Source organism: Crocodylus siamensis, chromosome 1 (genome assembly GCF_052110815.1).
Source record: "Crocodylus siamensis isolate JL-2025a chromosome 1, ASM5211081v1, whole genome shotgun sequence".
Classification (NCBI taxonomy): Eukaryota; Metazoa; Chordata; order Crocodylia; family Crocodylidae; genus Crocodylus; species Crocodylus siamensis.
Window position 1 is genome coordinate 388,045,008 of NC_143395.1, and position 25,079 is coordinate 388,070,086.

A 25,079-nucleotide genomic window follows, 5' to 3' on the forward strand; every position below is an offset into this window, starting at 1 on the left:
CCCACTTTGCTTTAGCTGAGTCCCTCCACTCAAGGTCCACTGTACCAGGACCCTAGGTTCTTGGGCCCCAGGTCTTACCCTCTATGGGCTCTGGGCCCCTCAGACTATGGTCTTTGCTGTCTGACACCACAGGCCTTCTGCTAATAGCAGTGCTAGACCCTTCAGAGGGTCTAGGGCCTGGAGTGCCTTTGGCACTTCTCTCAGTGGTCTCTTCCACCCCTACAGCCACAACCCAGTCCTCAGGTCTTTAAACACAAATGACAAACTACAAGCATCTGCTCTCAAACAAAAGGTTCCCCACCTTGGGTCAACACCACCCTATGGCAACGCTACCACACAGGCTCAAAACAATTATCTGCTTCTGCCCACTGCTGCAGAGGTTTCCTTCCCACTTCCCTGGAGTTCTTCTTCCTTGGTCAATCCAGCCCTTCTCCTCCACCAGAGCTCTGCTCCCTGATGCAGGCAGGGCCAGACTGCCTTTGAGTCTCAGACCCTGGGCTTATATGCCCCTCTCTGGGTCATCTGACCAACTACTTTGGCCCTAAGCCTGTCAATCACAGGCTGCACTGTGCTGGCCACAACTGGCATGGGTGGCCATTTTATTAAAGGGCCCTCTGCCCTTGTCAGTTCCTTCAGAGGCTGGAGGCAGCCAGCAGTTCCCTGGGTCCCACTCACTTCCAGTAATGGGTTGCCATTACAGACATAATCAATGAAATACTGTCTATATAACATCTTTCTAACCTGCTTGAATAGTCCATTATGAATTATATTGTTTTGTTTTTTCTATCAATTATTTTTAAATAAAATATTGTACTACTCAATTAGTTCCATCTATTCCTTACATATACGTAATGACTGTTACAAGGAAAACAGCATTTGCCATCGAAGTAGTATGTTAGATGTAACATTTCCTTATGCTTAGAGTAGAAATTATTATAGTAACTGTGGAATCTGAGAACTTATTTGCAAAACCTGTATATATACTGCAGAGGTGGTAGTGAGAAGAACCACATGACAAACTGCAGTGTTATGTGACAAAGTGCATCTATTCTGTATATTAACAATGTTGCTCACACTTTGTCCACCAGCCTGTCTCCTGGAGGCATCAGAGTTTGTGTCCTGGGGCATTGAAATGGAAGCAGAAAGGCTCATGAATCTGGCCATGTGGAGCAGTGCAGGAGCAAGACACTACTACAAGGGGACATGTCACCTGCAGCTGTTGCCAAATTAAAGGCTTGTATTGTTGCTTGGCATATAAATCTGTGATGGCTGCATAGCCAGAGAAGGGTTAAACTGGCTGTTGGAGACAACACACCGATCTGCATGGCTGGAGGTATCCTGCCTCTACTCTGTGTGACCAGAACTCAAGTGCCCCTACCTCCATTCTAGTACCCTACTTTATGGACTGGCATATACTTCATCTGCCCATCCTTAATTCTGCTACTGGTGTCCCCCTCAATTCGGTGAAATAATCAATTGTTGTTGCAGTAATGAAACCAATCATCTAAGAATCTTAGATTCTTTATGACCCACGTACATATTGTGGCAGAAGACCACCTCTGTCTCTCCCAGAAAACTCTGCTCTGTGACAATTTGGTTAATACAGGACCTGCAGAGGGCAGACATCCCATCTCTTAAGTAACCTAAGTTGGATACATTTCCTGAGGGAGGGGGGAAACCGGTTCCTTCTGCCTGCTGGACTGGCATTACATACCTGGGTGAGGTGCTTATGTTCCCTATTGTTCTCAGCAATGCCAACCTGACTGGGAGGGGGCTACAGACCCTGCCAGTCTGCCCAGCAAGCAGTGATGCATTTCAAATTGGTTGGCTGGCAGCCAACAGGTGTTGGTCTCCTTTGGACCAGGTAAATGAGGTCATAAGGGGTATATAAGTTAAGGACTGCCCAGGAGGAGGAGCAGTAGCCATGATGAAAGTTCAGAGTGAGAACAGCTGGATCATCTGAAACTTGTTCTCTCTCTTGAAACTCATGATCAATGAGCTGCCTGCCTCCAGAGCAAATCTCCATCTGCCTCTTGATGATACTCATAAGTAAGCTATCTGAGTTCTAACTAGATATCTAGCTTGCAGTAACTCAGATGCGTCATCAAAGGCTACACAGCCATGCCAGTTTGCTCTAAGGTATTTCTCTGATATTGCTCTACTCTATTCCAAACCTACTCCTTGTAACTAATACAGTTCTCCTTTGTACCTAGCATGGGAGACTTATTGGGAGTGGGTCTAAATTATGCCTTGGGGTCCCCTTGGTTTGGCTGACTAAGGGAGACTACTACTTGTGCTTCAGATTGAGGAACGCACCCCAAGCTCTTGAAGTGGGTCAAGTACCCTCAAGGACTATTAGACCTGTGTTTCCCAGTGGGCACAGTGCCACGGTCAGGCCAGACCTCTGGTGGTGGCGGCACTACCCTCAGGCTAGCGGGTGTGCTTCAGGAAGGGGGTTGGATAGATGTGAGGCACCCCCAGGGAGGCACTCAGAGCCTGGAAGGTGGTTGGGTGCAGTGAGTGCGTGGCTCAGTGCAGGAGCACCCCCTACTGGCCCACCACACATGTATCTTTAAAATCATGACATGATGGAAGGCCCAACTTGCAAGGTTTGCAACAATCTCTGAAAACTGTTTCCTATACTTTCTTCTGAAATTACCAATTCTATTGTAAATTTCAGCAAAAGTTTGTGTGAGACTGAAATTGAGACCATATGACATGCAATTTATGATACTTAAATCTCTATTACTAAAGCAAAACATCCCAGAAGAATTTTTCAGGGTAGTTACATGAAATAAGATACTCAACCCTTTACACTATTCTTCTTACACTTTTCACCAAAAGTAGAAACCCAAATTGACAAAGAACCCTACTTATCTTGCTATGTGCAATCAATCTCTTGCTATTGCCTTAATTGTATGTGGTTACATATATATCTTTACTTTGAGGATTTAAACAAGAATACTCTTAATTTCAGTGATATTTTTGAGAAGGCCTTGCTCCTCTGTGTGAAGGACTTGCTTGGAGTTTGGATCTGCTATTGCAATGATAATGTGCTGCTTGAGAGCAGTAAGCTGACAGCCATTTCTCTTCTGCTTCCAATCTAGTCCTTACCTTTACCTTTGCACCCCAGATATTCCAACTTTCTTGTTTTCTTTTGATTGTTACTCCCAACTTCACAAAGTGAAGGTTAAGGTTGTATCACTAGATCTGGGTAGGCAACCCCTGGTATGCATGCCAGAGGATGGCACACAAAGCCATTTTGCTTGGCACATGTGCTTCAGGGTGGGCAGTGGGGGAGCCACAAGGGGCTTATTCCTTGTTTAGGTAATGCAGCCTTGGCCCCTTCCTTATGGTTCATCTCAAGCCATGCATGCACCTGCCATTGGCAATGAGCTGGGCTGGGGCTCCGTGGACTCCAGTACAGCTTCTTGCAGCCTTCCTGCAACCTGGTGTGAGCATCCTGGGCTCTGTGGCAAGCAGCAGGGGCCTGCCCAGAGCCTGGGTCAGCTGTGGTAGGCTACAAAAGGCTTCCCTGGGGTCTGTGGAGCCTCAGACTGGCTCATTGCTGGCAGTGGGTACATACATGCCTTAGGGCAGATGGCGAGGAAAGAGCTGGGGCTGCGCTGCCGTAACAAGGATTGGGCCCCCTGTAGTTCCTCTGGTGTCTGCCCCTGGCATGCCAACATCTTATGAGTCAAGGTTGAGGGTGCTTTTGGCACTCTGCCCAAAAACATTGCCGATCCCTATTCTAGATGCATAGAGTTATTTCCTAACAGGCTTTCTAGTCTTGATATATAATATTTAGATGGAGGCAGAAAGAATTTATTCAATTTTACTGTAATCTGTGAGTACCATCTAAATCCCCATGTATGAATCTAGGGCTATTGGTTCTAAAAAGCATGTATTACAAATATTATACCAAAGATAATTACTTAAAATTGCCTGCGTCTACATGAAAAGCCAACTGTGCAGTAGCTTGTTACCAGTGCACAGTACATGGCACAAAGCATGATGTGATGCTATTGCACAGTAGTAACAAGCTACTGCACAGTCAGCATCATGTAAAAGCTGTTGGGTGACACTATTGTGCAGCAACTGTGGTTACTTTGCAGTCATTTATTACTTGTATATGCAGGTATTAAATGACTGCACAGTAATGACTCTGCAGTCAGTGTCTTGTGTAGACATGGCCACTGAGCCCTATATTTAGCTATAGTTGTTAAGCACTTTAGCATGCTTTGGAATGATTTAAAACTCTCACTGGTGATTTTGACCAGTATGTATGCTAATCTTCTGGCCAGCAGCAATAATTCATGCCCTTTCTCTCCCATTTTATTTTGTTTTTTTTCAGATTGGTAGACAACTCCAGCATACATGGAGAATCACTTATGTGCAAATCTCCTTAAAGATTAACTTTGACTTTGTAAAGTACTGCCAGTAGAACTCTATATATACACTCCTGTTTTTTTTTAAATTTTTGTATTTATATTGTGTCCTTTTTTATCTGGTGCCAAGAAACATTTAATCTGGAACATTTCACAAAATCTTTCCAAAGCAACAGTAGAAAAATTTCCATTTGACCTACAGCAATCTTTACTTTTCAAGGAAAATCCTTTTTTTTTTTTTTTTTTTAAATAGCAAAAATAATTTGCCACTTACAATTAAATGGCAAAGTAATGCTAAGTGAGTAATGCTGAACTCTGTTCAGAAGCTTAAAGTGCCCCAGAATGTAGAGAACACACAAAACTTATTCTTCCCAACTTGCATATGATCGGAACAGATAAATTAATTCTGCTACAGACCTGATTAAGACTCTTTATATGAAGAAAAAGGTATCTGATAGAAATGCTGCCTTATTTGGTATTCAGAGTTTAAAGGGTATTGCACTTGCAAGCAGCCAGCATTCACAGGTTCTCAACATCAATTCTCATTTGAGAGACTTAAAGTCAACCATTTAGTTTCCCCTCTGATTTTGATTTATAGTGACTGTGAGGGTTAATGCATCTTCCTGTTTCAATCCCATCACTTCAACCCAATCTTGCTTTACAAGATTGACACTGATTTTTTTTTTTTTTCCCCTGGGAAGCCTGACGACTTAGTATATTCTTGGTATCACTATGTTGTTGACCTTTGCTAATCATTTTTCAGTTGTTGTCTTGGTTTCTGTTAGTAGTATGAGTTATTTGTTAAGGTACAGTCTTATCAGGAGTAACCTAGGTTAACTATAATAACATTTTGCCTTCTGTTGGATTTTTATTTTTCGTTTTTTATATGACCCAAAGAAAATGTATGATGGAAAGGAGTCAACAAACAGTCATTTCTAATATTATAGTTGCCTGTTCCTCAAATTCACTCCCTGCCATGAAAACATAGACAGAAACAGTGTAAGACTTGTAAAATTAGTGTTTTGCCGTCTCCAGCTTATCTACACAGGAAGGTTCATTTAGATTAAAGTAGGTAAATTTTAAAGCAGATCTAAATTGCAAACCTAGGGCTGGATGGGATCTTGAGAGGTATCAAACTCATCTGGCCTCATGGAGCAGTGAGGGGCACAAGGCTGGTTTGAAGACCATGTTGGATCCAATGCATGGGGCTGATATGGTGCAGGCACTACATGAGGAATATGCCTTGAACTGACCCTGTGTGTTGCTTGCAGTGTGTTCTGGCTTTGGTCCTATGCACCACATGCTGAAAGTGCTGCCCCAATCCTGCATGTAGCATGTGGTGCATGGGGTGGATCTGGGATGTGTGTGCACTTGGCACGCAGGAGAAGGCTGAAGCATGTGCTGCATGGGGTACCCATGCTGGACTGGCCCAGTGTGCTAGATCTGGTACACAGGGCAGGTCTGTGGATCTGAACTGGCCTGGCCCCAAATCCAGTGTGCAGGGCTGGGCCAGCATGTGTGCCACATGCAGCACCCACCCCAGAGTGCCTGTGTGTGCAGCATGCAGCATGTGCTGGCTCCAGTCCCCATGGCACATGGAGCATAGGGATGGTCTGGGGGACATGCTGCACATGGCACCTACACCAGCTTGGCCCCGAGTGCTGGATCCGGCATGTGCAGCTGGTCTGTGGGTCCAGTTTGGCACACTAGAACGAGGGCTGAGCTAGTTCAGGTGGCAAGTTCAGTCCGGTGCGGGCACTGTATGCAGCACATCCCGCAGACTGGCCTCATGTGCTGAGTGCAGCATACACACCAGCTCCAGGACCCATGCTGTGTGCAGCATGCACCAGATGACCTCCAAACATTGCATGCCATACACAGGCCAATCTGAGACCGATAGGCAGCACTGGGGGTCAGATGATGGGGCTCTATGGGCCATATCTTTGACACTCCAGGTTTAGATCAATCCTGTTTGAGATGGGATCATCCCTGTGTAAATCATCCCAGGCAAGTATTTATCCAACTCGTAGAGAGAATTTACCACTTCTCTATGCAATTCATTCTAGAGCTTAAGCCCCCTAAAGCTGAAGGGTCTTCCTAAAACCTAGCTCAAACCTGTCATGTTACAATATAAGATCCTTATTTTTTGTACTCTGAAGTGGATGTAAACAACAATCAATCACCACCCATTTTATAATGCTTTTTTCTATTTGAAGACCTATCTAACGCCTCTTAATCTTTTGTTCTGTAGACTACACACTTCCAGTTCTTCCAAACTTTTCTAATGTGGCATCTTGTCTAGACCTCAAATACTTTTTGTAGCTCTCCTCTGGACCCTCTCTATAGTCAGACCCAAAACTGGCCACAAAGCTCCAGGTGAGGCCTCATTAGGCCTGAATAAAGTGGAAGTCATTAACATTCCTGTTAATACAACCACACTCTTCTTAATACATGATGTTCCTATTCCTATTTGACTCTCTATGCAGATGCTGGAACAAAAGTGCCCGGAAAGATTTAATGATATATTGCAAAATGTTACACAGCAGAAACAAATTCCTATGTACAGGGAGAGCTCAGAGTTTTCAAGGACATGTTTCCAATATCATCTGCCCATTTCTGAAATGGAGGAAGCTATTTAGGAGTAAAGCACCCTCATTCTGGAATGAGAACATCCACACAAGGAGTCAGTCAGGAATCATTAATAAAAAGACATTCCAGAATCATTCCTGTATAGAGAAGCCCCTGGCGCAAGGGCAGCCAACCTGCAGCCCATATGCCACAAGTGGCAGTGGCAACCTGTGGGTGTGGCTTGCAGCAGATTGTGGATGGGGCAGGCAGCACAATGGCAGAAAGGGAAGGTAGCAGAAAGCAGAGCAGCAGATTGGGCAGAGGAAGAGGATCAGAGTGGCACTTGGGGAAGGAGTGGGGTTTAATTTGTGGCACTCATGCAAAAAAGGTTGTCTCTTATTACCCTGAAGTAATTCACTTAGCTTTCAGAGGATGATTTATCCCATCTGCAAATTAGGCCACTTTGATGGTTTCCTAAATTGGGCACCCAAAAATCACCGATCGCTTTTCAATTTAAGCAATTCTGTTGAAATGGTCTAAATACTGCCTGTTAAAATCAGAGCACAAACCGCTGAAGGGACCAAATATTAAAGCTTGCAAAATTATTTTCATTGGGTTTTGTCTTGTTATCCAGACGACATAATTTTTGTCACTCTTTAGTTTTAAATTAGTAGTTTTGGGATCTGAGCCACTGTGAAATAAGGGGACACAGAAATGGCTGACTTCTGGGAACAGCCGCAGTGAGCACATCTCCTGTGAGGATGGGAGGGAATTGACTGATTTGACGTTTCCTGTATTAAATAAAATGTTAAGAACTAATAGTGGCAGTTAGAATGTGAGAGGGAAATGTCCCATCATCAGTCTAGAAATGATGACTATAACCAAAAAATTGTAAAAAATTGTCACTACCATAATCTCTGGAGGCTTGACACCCTCAAATTCATTAATTCATAGCCAAATCATGAGAATGGAGAAGAATTAATTAAACCAAAAATGGTGGACATAGAAAATGAGTCGGTTGCCATGCTCACATTGGACACATCTACATGAGATGTTAACTGCTCAGTAGCCTAATAACACCGTGCAGTAGCCTGCTGGGCAAAAAATGTACTAATATAGCACTGTAGTATTACATTTACTGCACAGTAGTCTAACTAAAAACCCATGCGCTGGTGCTTCTGTGCAGTAGTGTGAGTTACTGCGCGTTGATTTAGTACTTGGTTAACCAAGTACTAAACTTAACGTGCAGCAACTATGGTGCATTAGTGAATGTGTTGACATGCCCATGGAGTGGGAGAATACCTGCTAGCCACAGGTAATTGTAACCCATTTTCTATTTGCTCTAAAAAAAATTCCACTTTTAGTCATAAAGGATTCTAGGTGGAAGAGCACACACTTAGTTATTCATATGCTCATCTTCCAGTTCTAGCACTGGTCTGCTTTGACAAGCCTACTGGTCCCTATACTCTGGCTTTCCTGTTTCTTACCCCTGGTTTCAGCTCTGTTTCTGGACTCTGGCTTATCTTGGATTTCCCCATGGATCTGTTTCCTGGCTCTGCTTGGCTCTGTTCTCAGACTTCAACCTACGGATTATCCCCAGGACTTGTTAACTCAGTATGTGATTCCTGGACCCTGACCCCAACCTGTGTTGTAGATTTTGTCTTTTGATTTCTCTTCAAATTTGGTAATTTGGCCTGAACCTGAACCTAGCCCCTGGCCTCTGCCATCCCTCGGTGGCCTAACCATTAGGCAAGACTGCCTACAACTTTGTCTTCAACTAAAATATAATATGCCTACCCTTCTATAGCAAACAGGCTGCAGAGGAATCTCCATAAGCTTTCTTCTTTGGTGCTCTGAATATGGAAGTAAACTCCCTGGACACTTGTACATGTGATAGAGGTTTAGTCCTCTAACTTGAAATGGTGCATTTTTAATTGTGATGATTAATAACCCACCATTTCAATTTAGGGGTTTCCATTACTGTTACGGTAAGGGACCCAATCCTTTTTTTCCCCCCCACATGAAGCCTACCTACCTCTCCTGCAGCCAGAGAGTGAGCCTCTGGTGCGCTGAGCAGCCCATTCCTGGGTGGTCCCAGGTGGTGGGGACAGCGCATGGGGTGCTGCTCTGCAGGCGGGCTTGGGGAAGAGTTGGATCCAGCAGGTGCTGCCTCCAAGCTGGGGAAGCATCTGGCCCACTAGTAGCCTGCCCAGGCAGCCCCAGGAGGTGCTGCCACTGAGGAGAGAAGAGGCACTCAGGCTACTGGCAGTTTGCATGGGCAGGCTCTTCTGGAAAAGAAAAAAGCAGCAAGGGGCCCAATCCTTTTTTCTGTGGAGCCTGCCTGCAGCCAGGGGACAAGCTGCCAGTGGGCCCTGTGTTGCAGAGGGCCCTGGTCCTTTCCTCTGCAGTGGTGACACCCCCTGGGGCTGCCCAGGTGGGTTGCTAGCAGGCAGCACACACCAGATTCAACTCTTTCCTGAACCCACTCAGGGAACAGTGCGCCATGCACTGGGACCACCTAACTACCTGGGACCACCTGGGAACAGGCTGGATTGCCCCTGGGGCAGCATGGGAAGGCAGCAGGAGGGCAGCTTGGTGTACTGGTGGCAGCAGAGAGGGTGCTTGGCACACTGGAAACCTGGGCAGGCTCAGGAAAGCATTGGATCAGGTGCCTCTGAGCTAGAGCAGCCCCCAGCCTGCTAGCAGCCCACCTGGTTGGCCTGGGAAGCACTGCCACCATGGAGGGAAGGACTAGGACCCTCCACAGCTCAGAGGCTGCTTGGCTCACCAGCTGTTCATCCCCTGGCCATGGGAGAGGCAGGCAGGCTCTGCAAAAAAAAAAACAAAAAAAAAACAGGATTGGACCCCTCACTGCTTCTGCCTTTAGCCCGCCTCTCCTGTGGCAGGGGTGGGGGTAGAGGGATGGGTGAACGGTCAGATTAAAGGCTGCAGTGTTACAAGTAGCTACTTTGCAAACTAAACTACATGGGGATGTGGTTTAGTTTGCAATGTAGCAAACTCATTTAAATCACAAAAAACCCCAGGCAAGTAAATTGGAAAAAATTAGCAAGTTTTGTCATGTGTACAAATGCCCCCTGAGTTCAAGACATACCAGCATCATCTTTGAAAACAAAGCTGTGTGCCCATTACATCTGGAATAAATTAATTCTGTTCACTTTTACAACATATATAAGCTTGTCTCTCTTACCACTTCTTTGGGAAAAACAATATATGCTTTGGGCTTGTAGACACTAGTATTCAGAAATCTGTGTACCATTCCTGAAGACAAGAATATTAAAGAAACTCTTAGAGCTGTTAGGATGGCATTTCCGATATCAAACTTCTGTCTTCACTTGCTAACAGTGACCCAGTTGACCTCCTAAAATTCTACACGCTGCACCCATTTCTGCCTGCACAACAGATCCAGTCTGTCTACAGATTTGTGTTTTGACACATTGAGTGCCTGTAGATGTGTGGGATGCCTGCTCCAATATGTTGGAGCAGACTCAGTTAATCAAGTCTGATGGAGCGTGCTAATTGGCACACTCCAGCAGCATCAGCATCTCATATTCAGTGTCCCTGCACTTCAAAATGGTAATGGGGGCACTTTAACTGAAGCTCGTTGAATGAGCTTTAGTTAAAGTGCGTCCACCACCTTTTTGAAGCATGGGACTCTGAATACACGAGATGCTGCAGGTGCTTTAATTAGAGTGGCTCCTGAGAGGCACTCTAATTTTAGCACCTTCCCACTGGCCCCCCACAGCACATGTAAAGAAGCCCATTGTTTTGTTCAGACCTGCTTACAATATCTTTTATGCTGCCATGCAGTTGCTGCAGGCTTAGTTTCTTTGTACTGTACCTTTAAATTCTCAAGAATTCATTTTTGTTTTTTTCTTTGACTGGTGCAAGACCTTCCATTTTGGCAGAGATGTTACAGTTCAAGGCAACTGCTGTTGCAGGGGAGTTGCGCGCACATGCTCACACTGCTCTCTCCATGGAGATTTTGCTTGTTTTTGTTGTTCCCTTCAATCTACAATACAAGTAACTCAGAGAGAGCATACGGTTGTTCTTTGTTCAGGGGCAAACATAACAAAGCATTACAGTTCTTTCTGACAAAAAACAGGGCCAGAACGTCAGCCAGTGCAGAATGGCATAACTCAACTGAAGTAGGGTGTGCTGTGGTGAGTTACAGCAGCTGAGAACCTGATCCAAAATGTTTGGAGTACTGATTTGAGGCCTGGTATGGAGCACTGCCATGAGGAGGAGTACAAAGCCATGAATCTTAGATTATCATTGGCTGATGCTTTTTATTCAGTGTCTTTCATCTTGAAAGCTTCCAGAAGTCTCTCTAATCACTTTTATATTACACTAATCCCCTTGTATCTGGGCACCATTTCACCTGATGACAGTAAATATGTACTGCCCTTCTGCAGTAAATTTTACTCAGGTGTCTTGTGAACTCTTAGGGCAGAGCTGTCCAACTTCTCCAGACCCAGCTGCTGCACACTGGGGGGGCCACACTTCTGGACCCTTGTGCTGCACGCCCTGCCACCACTGGCCGTACATGCTGTGTGTACATCTTTGCTCTGCCCTGCCATGTGGGCAGCTCCCCCACACTCTTTCCAGCCACACATCTGGTAGACATCTGGTTGATGAAGTGCAGTTCATAGGCTCATCTGTGAAAAGTAGTTTGTAAATTAAAACAAGCACTGAACCTCAGTAACCTCATCACCAGAAGCCAACTTCCTACAATCCAAAACACCGAGTGGATCCAGGCCATGCCATGACTGCACTTCATCATGCATCAGCAGATGCATGACAAACAGAACCAAGGAGGTGATACTACCCCTCTATCGCACACTGGTCAGACTGCAATTGGAATACTGCATCCAGTTTTGGGAGCCACATTTTAAGAGGGATGTGGATAACATGGAGAGGGTCCAGAGGAGGGCCACTCATATAGTTAAGGGCTTGCAAGCCAAGCCCTGCAAGGAGAGAGTAGGGCACCTGGACCTCTTCAGCCTCCACAAGAGAAGGTTGAGAGGCGACCTTGTGGCTGCCTATAAATTCATCATGGGGGCGCAGAAGGGAATTGGTGAGGCTCTACTCACCAAGGCACCCCTGGGGGTCACACGAAATAATGGCCATAAACTAGCAGAGAGCAGATTTAGACTGGGCATTAGGAAGAACTTCTTCACAGTTAGAGTGGCCAAAATCTGGGATGGGCTCCCAAGGGAGGTGGTGCTCTCCCCTACCCTGGGGGTCTTCAAGAGGAGGTTAGATAGCCATCTGGCTGGGGTCATATGAACCCAACATACTTTCCTGCCTATGCAGGGGGTCAGACTCAATGAGCCATTGAGGTGCCCTGATGGAAAATATGTAGGGGACACCAAGCAACAACTGTGCACCAGAATGGGCGCACACCAAAAATCTATCAAGGGCAACAACAGAACACCACCAGTCTCCAATCTCTCAGTCCTGATCCTCAAAGGGAATTTACAAACCACTTTTCACAGATGAGCCTATGAACTGCACTTCATCAACCTCCTAGGTATAGAAACTTATGGACTCAATATACACAGTGGAATTCTGACAAACTACAGCCTGCCAGACAGCTGACTCCCCTGATAACTCTCTACTTTTACCTGCACTGTTACATCCCCCTTCCCCACCCACACCAGTCTGTCCCTCACCCTTTGACACCTCCATTTCTATTTTCACTGACTAGCTTTCTTGCCTGCATTGCATGCCAGCCTCTGGCTTCTTTACTATTCCTTTCGTCCAGAAACAGTACACAGACACACCAACTGCAGGTGCTTCCTCAGCCTGACGAAGGGTATTTCCACCTGAAAGCTGGCATACAAGGCGGCTAAGCTGAGCTTACCTGGAGCCTCACAACTCCAGTACAGCCAGCAAGCCTCAAGCCTGTCAAAAACGTGATGGGACTGGGCTTTCCCCAGTCAGAGCTATGTGTGTGTCCTGGGGGCCGAGGTAATGAGGGACACTTACCTGAAGCCCAGGACAGAAGAGATGCAGAGCCGGAGGGAGAACCAGCGCAGCTCGTTAGCCGCATCTTCATACAGCTGCAGCCAGCAGCGACAGATGCCAGCTGGGGGATTTAAAAATGGCAGCCGCCACTCTGGAGGCAATGGATAGCCCAGGGATCAAGCGGTGGTTAGGGCCAGTGATGGCGCGGGATCCCCGAGACAGGCAACACCGAGCCAGCGTGCTGGAGGGAGCAGCGACCCAGAAGGGAAGCCGGACGCCGGCGGGTCAACCCAGAAGCAACGGATTGGGTGAGTGACTGAAGATTGGGATGACCCAGGAGGATTCAGAGGACCCCAAAATAAGTTCTGAGACGGTGGGTGCAGGCTATGGTGAAGAGGGGCAAAGGACCGAGGATCACTTGGCTGGAGGGAGATTGGGGTGGGATCACTGCCAAGACCAGTGGATGTCGGTTAAAGGAACATGAGTGGGGCAGCTAGAGAGCAACTAAGGGGAATCCCTTTCCCCCCGTTCAGGTTAATAGGGATCTGGTGGAGGGTCAGTGAGGTAGTTAGGACGTCAGTAACTCCAAGTGGGGAGTGTTGCACCGGGTGAAGGCCTTGTGGCGTGGGGTCTATAGAGGGTGCGACTGAGGCACCAGTGCAGGCTACTGTGAAGTGGTCGACATTAAGGTAGGAGCATCCCACGGATTGTGGGATCGAGGGTGAAAGCCACGTTAGAAGCCTGCAGAAGCAGCACAGAGCAGGCATGGGGAAGTGGAGCCCATAGGTGGCATGAGGCCGGGGTGTAGGGGTGGCAGAGCCCCGTGTGCAACCAGCGGGCCAAGCTCGGGCCACCGAGGGACCCGTGAACTGGCCTTACCCCACTGGAGAAACAACGAGTCGTGGCAGGTGAGAGTGGGGTTGGCAACGCGGGAGAACAAACACCCATGGTAACAAACAGGTCTGGATGGGGAGTAGCCACCAACCAGGAGGGCAGAGCTTCCAGGAGCGACACAAGAAGGTCTGTTGGGGGCTGTGTGTGTGTGTGTGTGTGTGTGGTGGCTGGAGGTTATGGCTTTGGCTCAGCAGTGCAGTCAGATATCATATGTGGGATCATCTGTCAGCTCAAAATGATCCCAGACCTCACTACCCACTCACTTCTGGGGTGCGGGTACATGTTAAGATGGTGCCTTTTCCCCCTTCTCGGCAGGCAGAGGCATAGCAACAGAAGGAATGGACTCAGCTGAGCCACTTGCCACAACAACTTCTACCTCAACTTCCTTCAGAGTGCCTTCTGGGGAAGGAAACCTGGCTCTAGGGGAAACTTGAGGGGTTTGGAACACAAACTCAAGTCATTTCCCCTCCTTCCCCAGAATTTCCCTTGCTATGGCACTCAGATCCAGATCCCTTCCTCTGGCACTAAAAGCTTCAGCATAGGAAGTGAAACGGGGGGGTAGAGGAAACTGCCATACTGGTGCTGCTGCTTGTTGTCATGGTGGTGGTGGTGGGGGTTATAGAGGGGGTACTCTTGGAGGGGGGATGCAGACTCAGGCACAGGCAGTAGCACTGACACTGCTCCCCTCTCCTTGCTGCCTATAGAATTGGTGGAAGCCTCATCCCTGCTTATTATAGCAAAGAGGCTGCATCTCAGTTTCAGGGTGGGGGAACTTACAGCTCTCCTTCTGCCCCTCTCTGAAGGCTTGCCTGCTGCCTTTCCGGGATGCTTCATGGTTGTTCCATAATGTCTTTGCCTTGGTGTGCTGGAAAATGTGTTCTTCTGTAATGTTATCTGATTTATGTAATACATGTAGATAATTGGGTATGTATATGTATTTATGTAATATAAATATATAAATGTATGTATGTGTTCCTATATATTATAATATGCAATATATGCTGTGCTTCCCTGCACAGTGAATGGAATGCACAGTGTGAGAGAGAGCATAGATTTAAAAAAAACAAAATAGACTAACAAAAACAAAAAGAAGATTTTGGGGGAGGAATAAATTGAAAGGAATCAGTGAATATAATAATAATAAAAAAAAGGGTATAGAAAGAAAAAGGTATTGATGAATCCCACTTGCTAGGCTAGCAAGTAGAAAATGAATGATAAACTTTATTGTCTGATGCTTCTGAGCTGCTGGAAGACACAGCTCAGTAACTGACCCCAAGGCAGAAAGCAGCTCAGTTCAAACAATGCTGCTTTTTATGCTGTTTTTCCATCCCTCCCCCAGAGCACTGGGATTGAAAGGGACAGCAGGGGAGGATCACAGTCACTGTCCAGATACAGAGTCAATATCAGAGAAGTCCTTCCCTCCCCTCTTCCTCCTCCCTCTCCTTACTTTCTGTTTCTCTGCAGGCAAGCCCAGCTTCATCTTCGAAACTCAAAATGTTTTGAAACTTTCAAAATGTTTTGACTGTCCTCATTTCATTTCAGGGCTATTTTGAAGACCTTTGTTTTATTTCAATTTCACTGTTTTGAGCTCAAAACGAGTCGAAACAGAATCAAAATGACACAGCCGGTGAAATTTCACACAGCCCTAATGTGCACCACTGCACTGACCTGCCCCCAGGAGCAGCAACAGGAACCAGAAGCTGGAGGAGAGAAAGAAAGCCTTCAGACCCCACCTGCCACAGCTGCAAGAGCAATGGGCAGAATGGTGGTTCAGTGAGAGCTGGCAGACAGCATGTTAACCCCTCACAGGCTGCCAGCTGGAAAGCCCTGCCTTAGGAAATCACCGCTTATCCTGATACTTAAGACCATGATCAAATACCAGTGTCTTCTGCTGAAACAGGATGGATTTGTTGGATCAACAGTTCTACAGAAGTTGTTTAGTACCTAAACCTAGTACTCCTGACTAAAGGCTGAAGCTGGTTGGAAAATTTGAGAATATTTTGCCTTGTGAAATTCCATCAGAAGAAAATGCTATTGATCCTATCATCTCCCTCTTCCCCAGTAGACTTCCAGGGAGAACTACAAAAACAAGATGACAATTTTCCTTTTGTTCAAGTTAAAATGTCATTTCAGGTTTTTAACAATATTTTTACAAGTGTTGCCTCTCTTCCCCTCCTCTATTGTCTGCTCTGCAATCACAGTATAAAAAGGAACCTATTTTTCACACCCTACTCTTTCTAATCCTAAAATATATTTAGATATAAAATAAAATATATTTCTAATAGAAAAGATTTCACAATTTCCCTGGGAAGATTGTTCCATTGCCCTACTGTTTTTAGAGTTAGGAAGTTTTCCCCTAAGCCTTAATCTCAATCTACTTTGCTTCAGTTTAAACCCATTGCTTCATATCCTGTCATCTGTGACAAGGAAGAATTGTTCTTCCTCCTTTGTATGGCAGCCTTTCAAATATTTGAAAACTGTTCTTTATTGCCCTCCTCGATCTCATTTTCTCCAAGATAAACATACCTAGTTCTTGCAACCTTTCCCTGTACACCTTGAATCCCAAGTCCTTTATCACCATTGCTGCCTGCCTCTGGATCCTTTCTAGTTTCACCATACTCTTCTTAGTTTATGAAGCTCAGAATTTTACACAATGTTCTACAGCCCACTTCTCCAATCTAGCAAGATATTGTTGAATTCTAATCCTATCTTCCTGAATGTTTGCAAGCTCCCCACCCAGTTTTGTGTCATCTACAAACTTGATGAGGAAACTCTCTATTCCCTAAAATGCATCATTTTTGACATAATCCTATTTTTCCAGTGAAAAACATTTTCTTCAGAATGCTGTTAGATAGATATGTTAGCATTCAAGCCTCCCTTTTCCACTGCCAGATGGTGGGGAAAGTAGGGCTGGAAGGAACCTCCATGTCTATCTCTATCCAAACCATTCTATACAAATCCACTGTCTAATTTATTAGCTAAACTACATGGTCAATGCTGACACAACCACAAGACATAACACCTTAACTTGACACAGGTAAGTCAGGTGGACAATGGTGGCCAATGCCCTGCTGCTGTGACGGTTGTTAAAACGTGCTTTAGAAGGCCACACCCCCCAGAATGCAGGAAGACAAAACCTTCCACAGTCTGTATCGGTCTGACTGTGGGCTAAAATTCCTTCCTGACCCCAAATATGGCAAATGGGCTGAACTGACTGGAGAACATTCAGTACTTTGCAGGATCAAGACCTTAGTATTTGGGAAGCTAGAATCTTTGCTTGAAGATGAACAGTTCTCTCATTACAATCCCACTGCTCTTCCTGATGCTACAATGAATGATGTAGGGGCACAATCGAAAGTGAAAAGATAAAAAATGAGGTACAGCTAGTAACAAATATTAGAAGCTTCAACAATTATACCTCTCTTTTTGGCCCAGTATACCAAATATGTCTTTGGAGGGGGGTGGGAGGAGAATTCTACTTTCTTTTGGGTCATGGATTCTGAAGGTACCATGGTGCAGTTAAATAACCTGCACATGGTAGTTGGCATTACTGTCATCGAAACAAGCAGTGTATGCTCAGATACTAGTTTTTGTGCCAAATTGATTCAGTGCCCTTTTACAGCACAAAAGAACGAGATTAATGATTAGGGCTCTATAGGATTTTATACAATTCTTTCTTTTCCTCATTTTGCACTTTTGGCTTTGCCAAGTCCCCTTTTATAATAAAACTCTGTTTCACCCTGAAGATGAGGCCTGACATCTCAAAGCCCTGTGTTATTTTACTTTATTACATTTCTTTTCAGTTTCTCTCTTGCTAAATGTGTGATTGAAGGCAAATGAAAAGGAAAAGAAGTCTTTCTGCTTCTGTTCAGGCCTAAAGCTTGAAGAACAATATTTTAAAAAACTGTTTTCATTTGGTATATTATACATAAGAGTATGTGTGCATGTGTGTGTGTGCCCATGCAACGTATCACTGATAAAGGAAACAAGTAAACATCTCCCCACCTTGCAGGATGGTTTATTTAGGTGTATGACAGGGCTGGTGGTTGCTCCCAATCAGGATGGAGGCCTGGGTGTTCCAGGTACTAAACAGACATACGCAGGGCCAGCTTGGCCTCAGAAGTGAGGTGTATACAGTCTAAGCTCTCAATCTTGCAAAGATTTTTTATTTTCCAAGGGGCTACCCAGCAGCATAATGTTAAGCATTACAGGATCAGGGTGTAAATGAAACTGAACCTCCAAACTGGGCAAAACAAACATTAGGAAGCAGCATGGGGGAGGGCACTTGAAAGGTAACAAGTAACAGAAGCACATTTAAGTCACTAGCTGTGGGTTTTGGTTGTCTACAATTTTAGGGGCTTTTGCAACATTTCTGGCATCTATGATGAAGCAGAGTCACAGCAGAATGTAAATGGAGTTCAGTGCTTTTAGAGCAATACTGAAGCACTCCTGAGTGCATGCAGTAGAACAAGGTAGTTGTACAGGGTGAAAATACAGCTGCATAACAAATTCAGACATCTTAACATGGGGTGGGTCATCAGGTGAGGCAAAGCAGAATATTGGGCAGTTAGATGCCTAAAAATTGAATAAGTGCCATTTATGCATCTTAGCATGGGAGCAGAATTTTGAGACTGCTCTTAGGTATTTTTAAACCTCTACTTGTTTCTGGTCTGTTGCCAAATCTACAACTCCATGTGTTAGACTTCTGTGTAAAAATCTCAGAAGTGCCTACTTGAGGCAGGAGCCAAAAATTCCCTTTTTTCTAATGAGCGCTGTATTCTTGTATTAGCTCTCTGTTCTTTTGGAAAACTGGCAGTAGGGAAGTGGTGGCAGCATTAATTGCTTCTACCCTGCTGCCAAATTTCTAGACCTCTGGGAAGCCCTGTGGGGTGAATAGCATGGCCCTGCCCTGGCGCATAGTGTTACTCTGAGGCCAGTTCCAGGCACGCAGGGTCAGGCTGGTGTGCAGGACCAGCCAAACAGACTGAACCCACATACTAACCTAATGTAGACCAAGCCCATGGACTGACCCCACATCACTCGTGTAGCTTGTGGCATTAGGAGGTTGGGCACCACTTGCCTTAGACTCCTAGATGAGCTGCAGCACTAGCAGACATTCCTTTTCTTGCACAATTGGGATCTGACAAATTATATGTCATATCCCAAAAATGATCACCTGTCCTGCTATGCCACATGTGCATGGGCCTAACTGCATCTGAAAGGACATAAGCTGCTGGTGTGAAGAAATCGCTTAAAAAAAAAAAGGGGGGAGGCTGGAAGGACCCTCAGAAGGTCATCAGGTCCAGCTGCCCACTCAAGGCAGGATCATCTCTACCTTACATAAGTGTTTATTAAACCTAATCTTAAAAGCTTCTCAAACAACCCTCTTAACAGCTACCAAATACAATGGCAGAAATATTAAAAACACCCTACCTTGCCACATGCAAAGCAAGGGGACAAGGGCACTATTAATCTCCTGCCAGTGAAAGTAATTGGTAAATATGCTCAAGACATCCGATTATGATCTTTTTAATAGATTTTCTTATTCAAATCAAATGCATTTTTCTTTTTAAAAATAAACTTACTTAACATTGAACTTGAATGTGAAGAAAAAGTTGTAATTTTTTCTTCCATTGTGCAGACAAGTTGAAATTACACTTAAATACATCTGTTGCTATGGTTACTGATTATGCTTCTTTTAGTCTTAGCAGGATGGTAATTGGTTGGATTAAAGAACAGGTTGTGTGCGGGAGATAACTGCTGACCTTCATGATGTTAATTTTTATTTATACTGATCAAGAGCTTCAAATTTAAAGTTAGGTTTCTAAATCCAGAGTGAGGTGTCTACAGAGTGAAATCTGAGTTTTGTTGTCTGACTTCGTATGTGGAGGTCAATCTGCCACAGACAGATTAGAAAAAAATTGGCCATAATTTCCCAGAGTGTAGAATTAGCTGGCTGCTCCCTTCCTACAGTTCTTCAAAGTATTTAGCAAAAGTATCTTGCAGGATTTCTGGGTACATTTCTGTGCTTCATTTAGTGAATCCCATCAGGAAAAAAAAAAAGGAAGTATGGATAATCTTGCTCTTAAGATCACCAGGTCCCTCTGGCTGTTATTTCTAGGGCTGTAGTCCCTACAACCACCAAGTTCAGTTAAGTGCTGTATAAGCATGTTTTGAGAAGTGGAGTCTGGGGAACTACCTCCTTTAGAGAAGTAGGCTTCTTTGAGGTGATGGAAGGGATCACTAGCTGGCTTTTCCGTAACTTACTGCTGGGTAAAAGGTGTCAGGGCTTAACTGATTGTACAGTTTACTGCTCTTAAACTAAAGTAAGCAGAAACTACACCATTGTATTTGGTAGCTATCAAGAGGGTTGTTTGTGAAGCTTTTAAGACTGAAACAACAAATTTAATCTACGGCAGTTAAACTTTCCCTTATGTCAGAATAAGAGCACACAGGTTGTTGTTGCAGTGGCTGAAATGTGGTAAAGATCTGCCCCTTTTTACTCTGGAAAATTACTCATATGTTCCTATTTTATTAGACAGAAAGGGCAAAGGGTGGGAGTGGGAACAAAGGCAGACCAGTGGTGTGATGATGTGATCTGGTATTCAGGACAGTGGCAACTTCTAGTTTCAGTCTTACTGTCAGTGGAATTGCACAGCTGGCAGAAGCAGCTGGATTTTCCCCCCCATTTCTCCCCCTCCCCCTGCCTAAATAGGCACCAAGAGCAATTGTTCAGTTGCTCTGCCCTAGTTACACCACTGGCACAGAGAGGTGAAGCCTAAGGTCACATAACAGATTAGTGGCAGACCCAAGAAAAGATGCCCGATCTTCGGGTACTCAGTCCAATTCTGAAGACATCAGACTGCACATCCTAGAACTCCAGCTTCTTCATCTTAACAACTGTTTGTGTAAATGGGCACCCGTGCAAACTGGGGTAACATTCAAAGATGTTTGACTTAATTTTCCATTAATGCTTCCCAGTTGTCCCTAAAGGAAACATAGGCACATCCCTAAATGGTGGTGCTTGAGTTATTTGTACCAAGGCTGTTATTCTCAACCTCTGCTTGAACCTGCTAGTGTTTTTGGCACTACACAAACTCTTAACTTTCCTGCCTAGCAGGTAATTCAGATGAAGACTTGCTCAAACATTATGAAAAGCAGCACCATGCATAAATTGAAAGTAACCACAACATTTAAGCAGAACTTCCAGTTAATTAGGAAGCAAAAAAACCTGTTTCTTCCCCACACTTGTTAATACTGTGATTTGAAGAGTTCATTTCCTGTATTCTGAACTGGGGATAATGCCTGTATATTTAGTTGTCTGAAGACATGCTTGATTAACACCCACAATGTTTTCTGCCATGACCACTTGCTCTCAAAGGCCAATTTATTACCTGCTGAAATTTAGAGAAGGTTTGCTGTTACTATGAACAGAATTAAACTGTAAATAAAAAGACCAGTCTGGAAACAGAGTGACTAACTTCAAAGAGTTCCATGCTATCACTATTTCTGTTCACTATCCGTATGGGTACTACGCTGACTATACCAATGACACATATATATTTTCATCACTTCTGACCTTCTGGTATAGCCAAATGACTTGCATTCACTAACAGAGACTGGGTCCTGGGTGAAATCCATAGTCTTGCCAGAACCCAACCTAAAGGAGACTGAAATAAGGCTGTTTTGGCTGGGTGGCTGGGCATTACTAGAGTGATGTATATTCCAACTGTGCTTTTGACGGAAGGTCTAGAGTGGTTTTCAAATGATTTTCGGCAGAACCCTGGGGTTCAGGTCTTCCTCAAAGACTAGGGGTAACGGTGGAACAGGCTGGGCGGTGGTGCACTGTCACGGCTGACCAGAGTTGCCGGGCTACACATCAGCTCACATGGCTTACGGAGCCTGGGGTAGGTTTTCATGGCTGAAGAAATGATATGAAAGTTTTTCCTGGCTTTAGGAAGTTTGAAAATCACTGATTTAGAGGGAGGAAGTGTTGCCTAGAGAAGGAGTGTTGACTGATACAATTCATTGGTGCTACAGTCCCTAGGGCATTGCAGGCGGTAATTTAGAAATATCTATTAGAAGTTAAGCAATTAATAAGGTTTAAATCATCTTAATTAGCTGTTAAATCTGAGCTACAAAAACAGAAAGTAACAAATGTTCAACGTGAGCAGATCTAGCAAACAGATGAGACAATCTTTCATCTCATTTATTAGGTGTTTAGCACTTGAACTGAGGAGTATAAATAGCTGGAAGAAAGGCTTTAAAGATTTACACAGAAGGCAGTGTTACTTAAAGCAACAAAATTCTTCAGAGATGCACCAGAACACAGTGGGGTGAGAACACAGATCCTCTGAAATAAAAAGTCTCAGAGTGAGTCTCTGTTCCATGTACATTCTTGCTGTAATTGCACTATATTGACGCCAGCCTATTTAGGATAATGCCTTAGAAGTGTTCTGAGCCCACTCACAGAAGCTTAGATGAATTCATGCAATCTCCTACACTCGCTTACTAATGAGTCAGTTTATTTCTTGGATGCAAAAGTGAACGGATGTAGAATAATTTGGCTAACAAGGCTAGGGGCTTGCGATGAATTTGAATACAAGAGGAAGTTACTGTATTTATGGTGTGGTAGAAGAGAAGCACTAATCATTTTGTCCATCTTCCTGCTTAGGCAGAGTTATTATCTATAATCATGCTTGTTTTGGTAATAACTCTGCTGGCTGGCTGATTTATACCAGATTTCCTTTTTGTTCTTTTGTTATTTACTTTCAGTAATGTCCCTGATGTATTAGGTAGTTTTCTACACACAGAAGTCATTGCCTTATCCAGAAGAGATTCTGAGTTAAAGTTGTGCAAAAGGCTGTGTTGACACTTTTGCTCCTGCATAAATGAGGTCCTTTTTTAATTAGTTTATGCTATCTGCAGCACCTATGAGGCCTGGTCTACACACCATTTTTGTATCACTTTTGCTAGCCCTTTTTAGAAACCAATATAGTTCAAGCACTACAACTCTCTAGTGTGACTTTATAAAGAGGCTTACAAATATAAGAGGGGCCGGGCAATGGGGGTGAGGGACTGGCCAGGTAGGGACGAGCTAGAGCCTACACTTAGCTCCTTCTCTCCTCATATCTTGTGGCACCCTTGCAAGGTTCTGGTGACACCTCAGGGTGCAACAGTACTGGCTGAGAATCACTGGCATAACTAAATTGATTTAAACCCTGTCATATTCACCTACAACAACTTTTACATTTGGGCAAGGTCTAAGGCTTTGACATTCACTCTTTGGGAATTTGACCTGGATTAGCCAAATACCTTCAGCTGGAAAAAACAGAGGCTTAGATGATGGTAGAAGTATCCCATTTTTATCTATTAGTCCAGTGAGTAGGGCAGTCACCCAGAATGGGAAGGTCCCAGGCTCCCATAGTTCCTTTGTCTGAGAAGCTGCAAACCCATACCTCCCACATCAAGTCAGATGCCATTTATCCCACCTATGGGAGATGTTCCAATCTGTGTCAATTTCCTACATATTTACAAAGCCACTAAATGTTACCCTGGTGCTCAAGACTTTCTCCTGAGACGTGGGGCACTTGGAGTCCAGTCCATGCCTCAGTGCCCAAAACCAAGACTTCATTTTAGGTTGAATGCTTCATACAAAAAAAATCATTTCTCTTGAATTCTTTTCAGTGTTTTTTTCAAAACAGAAATCAAATAATTTTTTCACTTTTGGTTCTGTCTGGAGAGATTTCTTTTCCCTCTCCCACAATTTTTCTGAGCCCACTTAAAACCTTCATTCAGTCACGAGGGCATTGCCCTGGCTCTGGATTCTTTGCTAACAAACACAACTAAAAGATCGGTGTCAGCAAGCCTTGTGTTTCTTGCTCTGCATATATTCTTTATGGAAAGCAGGGTACAGTCTGGAACAGATGTTTTTCTTACTCTATATAATGAAATAAATGATTTTCTAAATCTTTGTCCACTAGCTTTAACTTCCACTACTTATAACTTCTGCTGCTTATTTTTCAAGTTCCTCGTTAGGATGCATTCCCCAAGATGATATTCAAACAACTAGTTCATTTTCATGTAATCCCATGATTCTGTCTGTCTTCTGTCTCTGTAAGAAAAATAAAAACCCCTCCTCTTTCTGTTAGGGGACTAAAAACACATGCACACCAAATGTTTACTGTGCAGTTGACTAATTAACCACACAGTAAATGTCTCAGCGTCTACACGTGCCCCCCTGTTAGGGTGTGCAGAACTAATAAAATCCACAGCAGGGTAGTATTTGTACTTACCTTTAGTAAAGTTTATTAGTTTCATGCGCAGCAGTGCACATATAGATACTTACATAGCTGGCTGGGGCACGAGGGTGCTTCAGTGCTAGGGCTGCCTGCTGGCTATCCCCGTGCTGAAGCACCTTAGTGATCCAGCCAGGTCCTCCACAGCATATTAAGCCTGATCATATTGAGCCTGCTCTGCAACACATTGAGCTGGCAGGCTGACCTCTCAGTGTGCTGTGGTCCTGGTTCATGTGCAGATGTGTGCTCTGGAGCAATAAAGTGCGGAGCAATAAGCCTCTGCAGTTTATTGCTGCCCCCTAATGGCATGTGTAGATGCATCCTAAGAAGCCCAATCTTATACCTACCAAAAGCAATCGGTGCTTTGCTATTCACTCCAGCTGATGTAAAATTAAATACTAGGAACTGTCAGTATCAGTTCACAGGCAGCCAGGCCTGGGGCCCAATCAGGAATCAAGGTTGCTGTAGTCAGGTACAAACCAGAGTCAGAGACAGCAACCAGAATCCAGGGATGAACGGAGTCAGGAAACCAGGAGGTGGAGAGATGAATGAAATCTATGAGTGCACTGAGTCAGGAAACTAGGAGATTAAAAGGAGAGAGATTTCCACAAGCAACATTAGGAGACAAGGAAGTCAGAAAGCAGGCAGAGTTCCTAGAGATACAGTCTTAGATCTGTCGCGTCTGATGACCGGTGTACCCTTGACTTGCAAGCCTGGGTCGGCATGACCGGCTGGACGCGGGTGGGGTAGGTAGTCGGACAGGTGGGTAATAGCGGCGGGTTGGAGTCAGGAGATTTTAAAGCATATTGGTTACACAAAAAGTTTATTTTACTTACACCACAGGAGATTGCAGTGTAGGAAGGAAGTTGTGGTCACGCGGTGTAGAAAGAGAAGTTGATTTATTCAGCTCAGCATGCAGATTACAAACTGCACGGTGCAGATT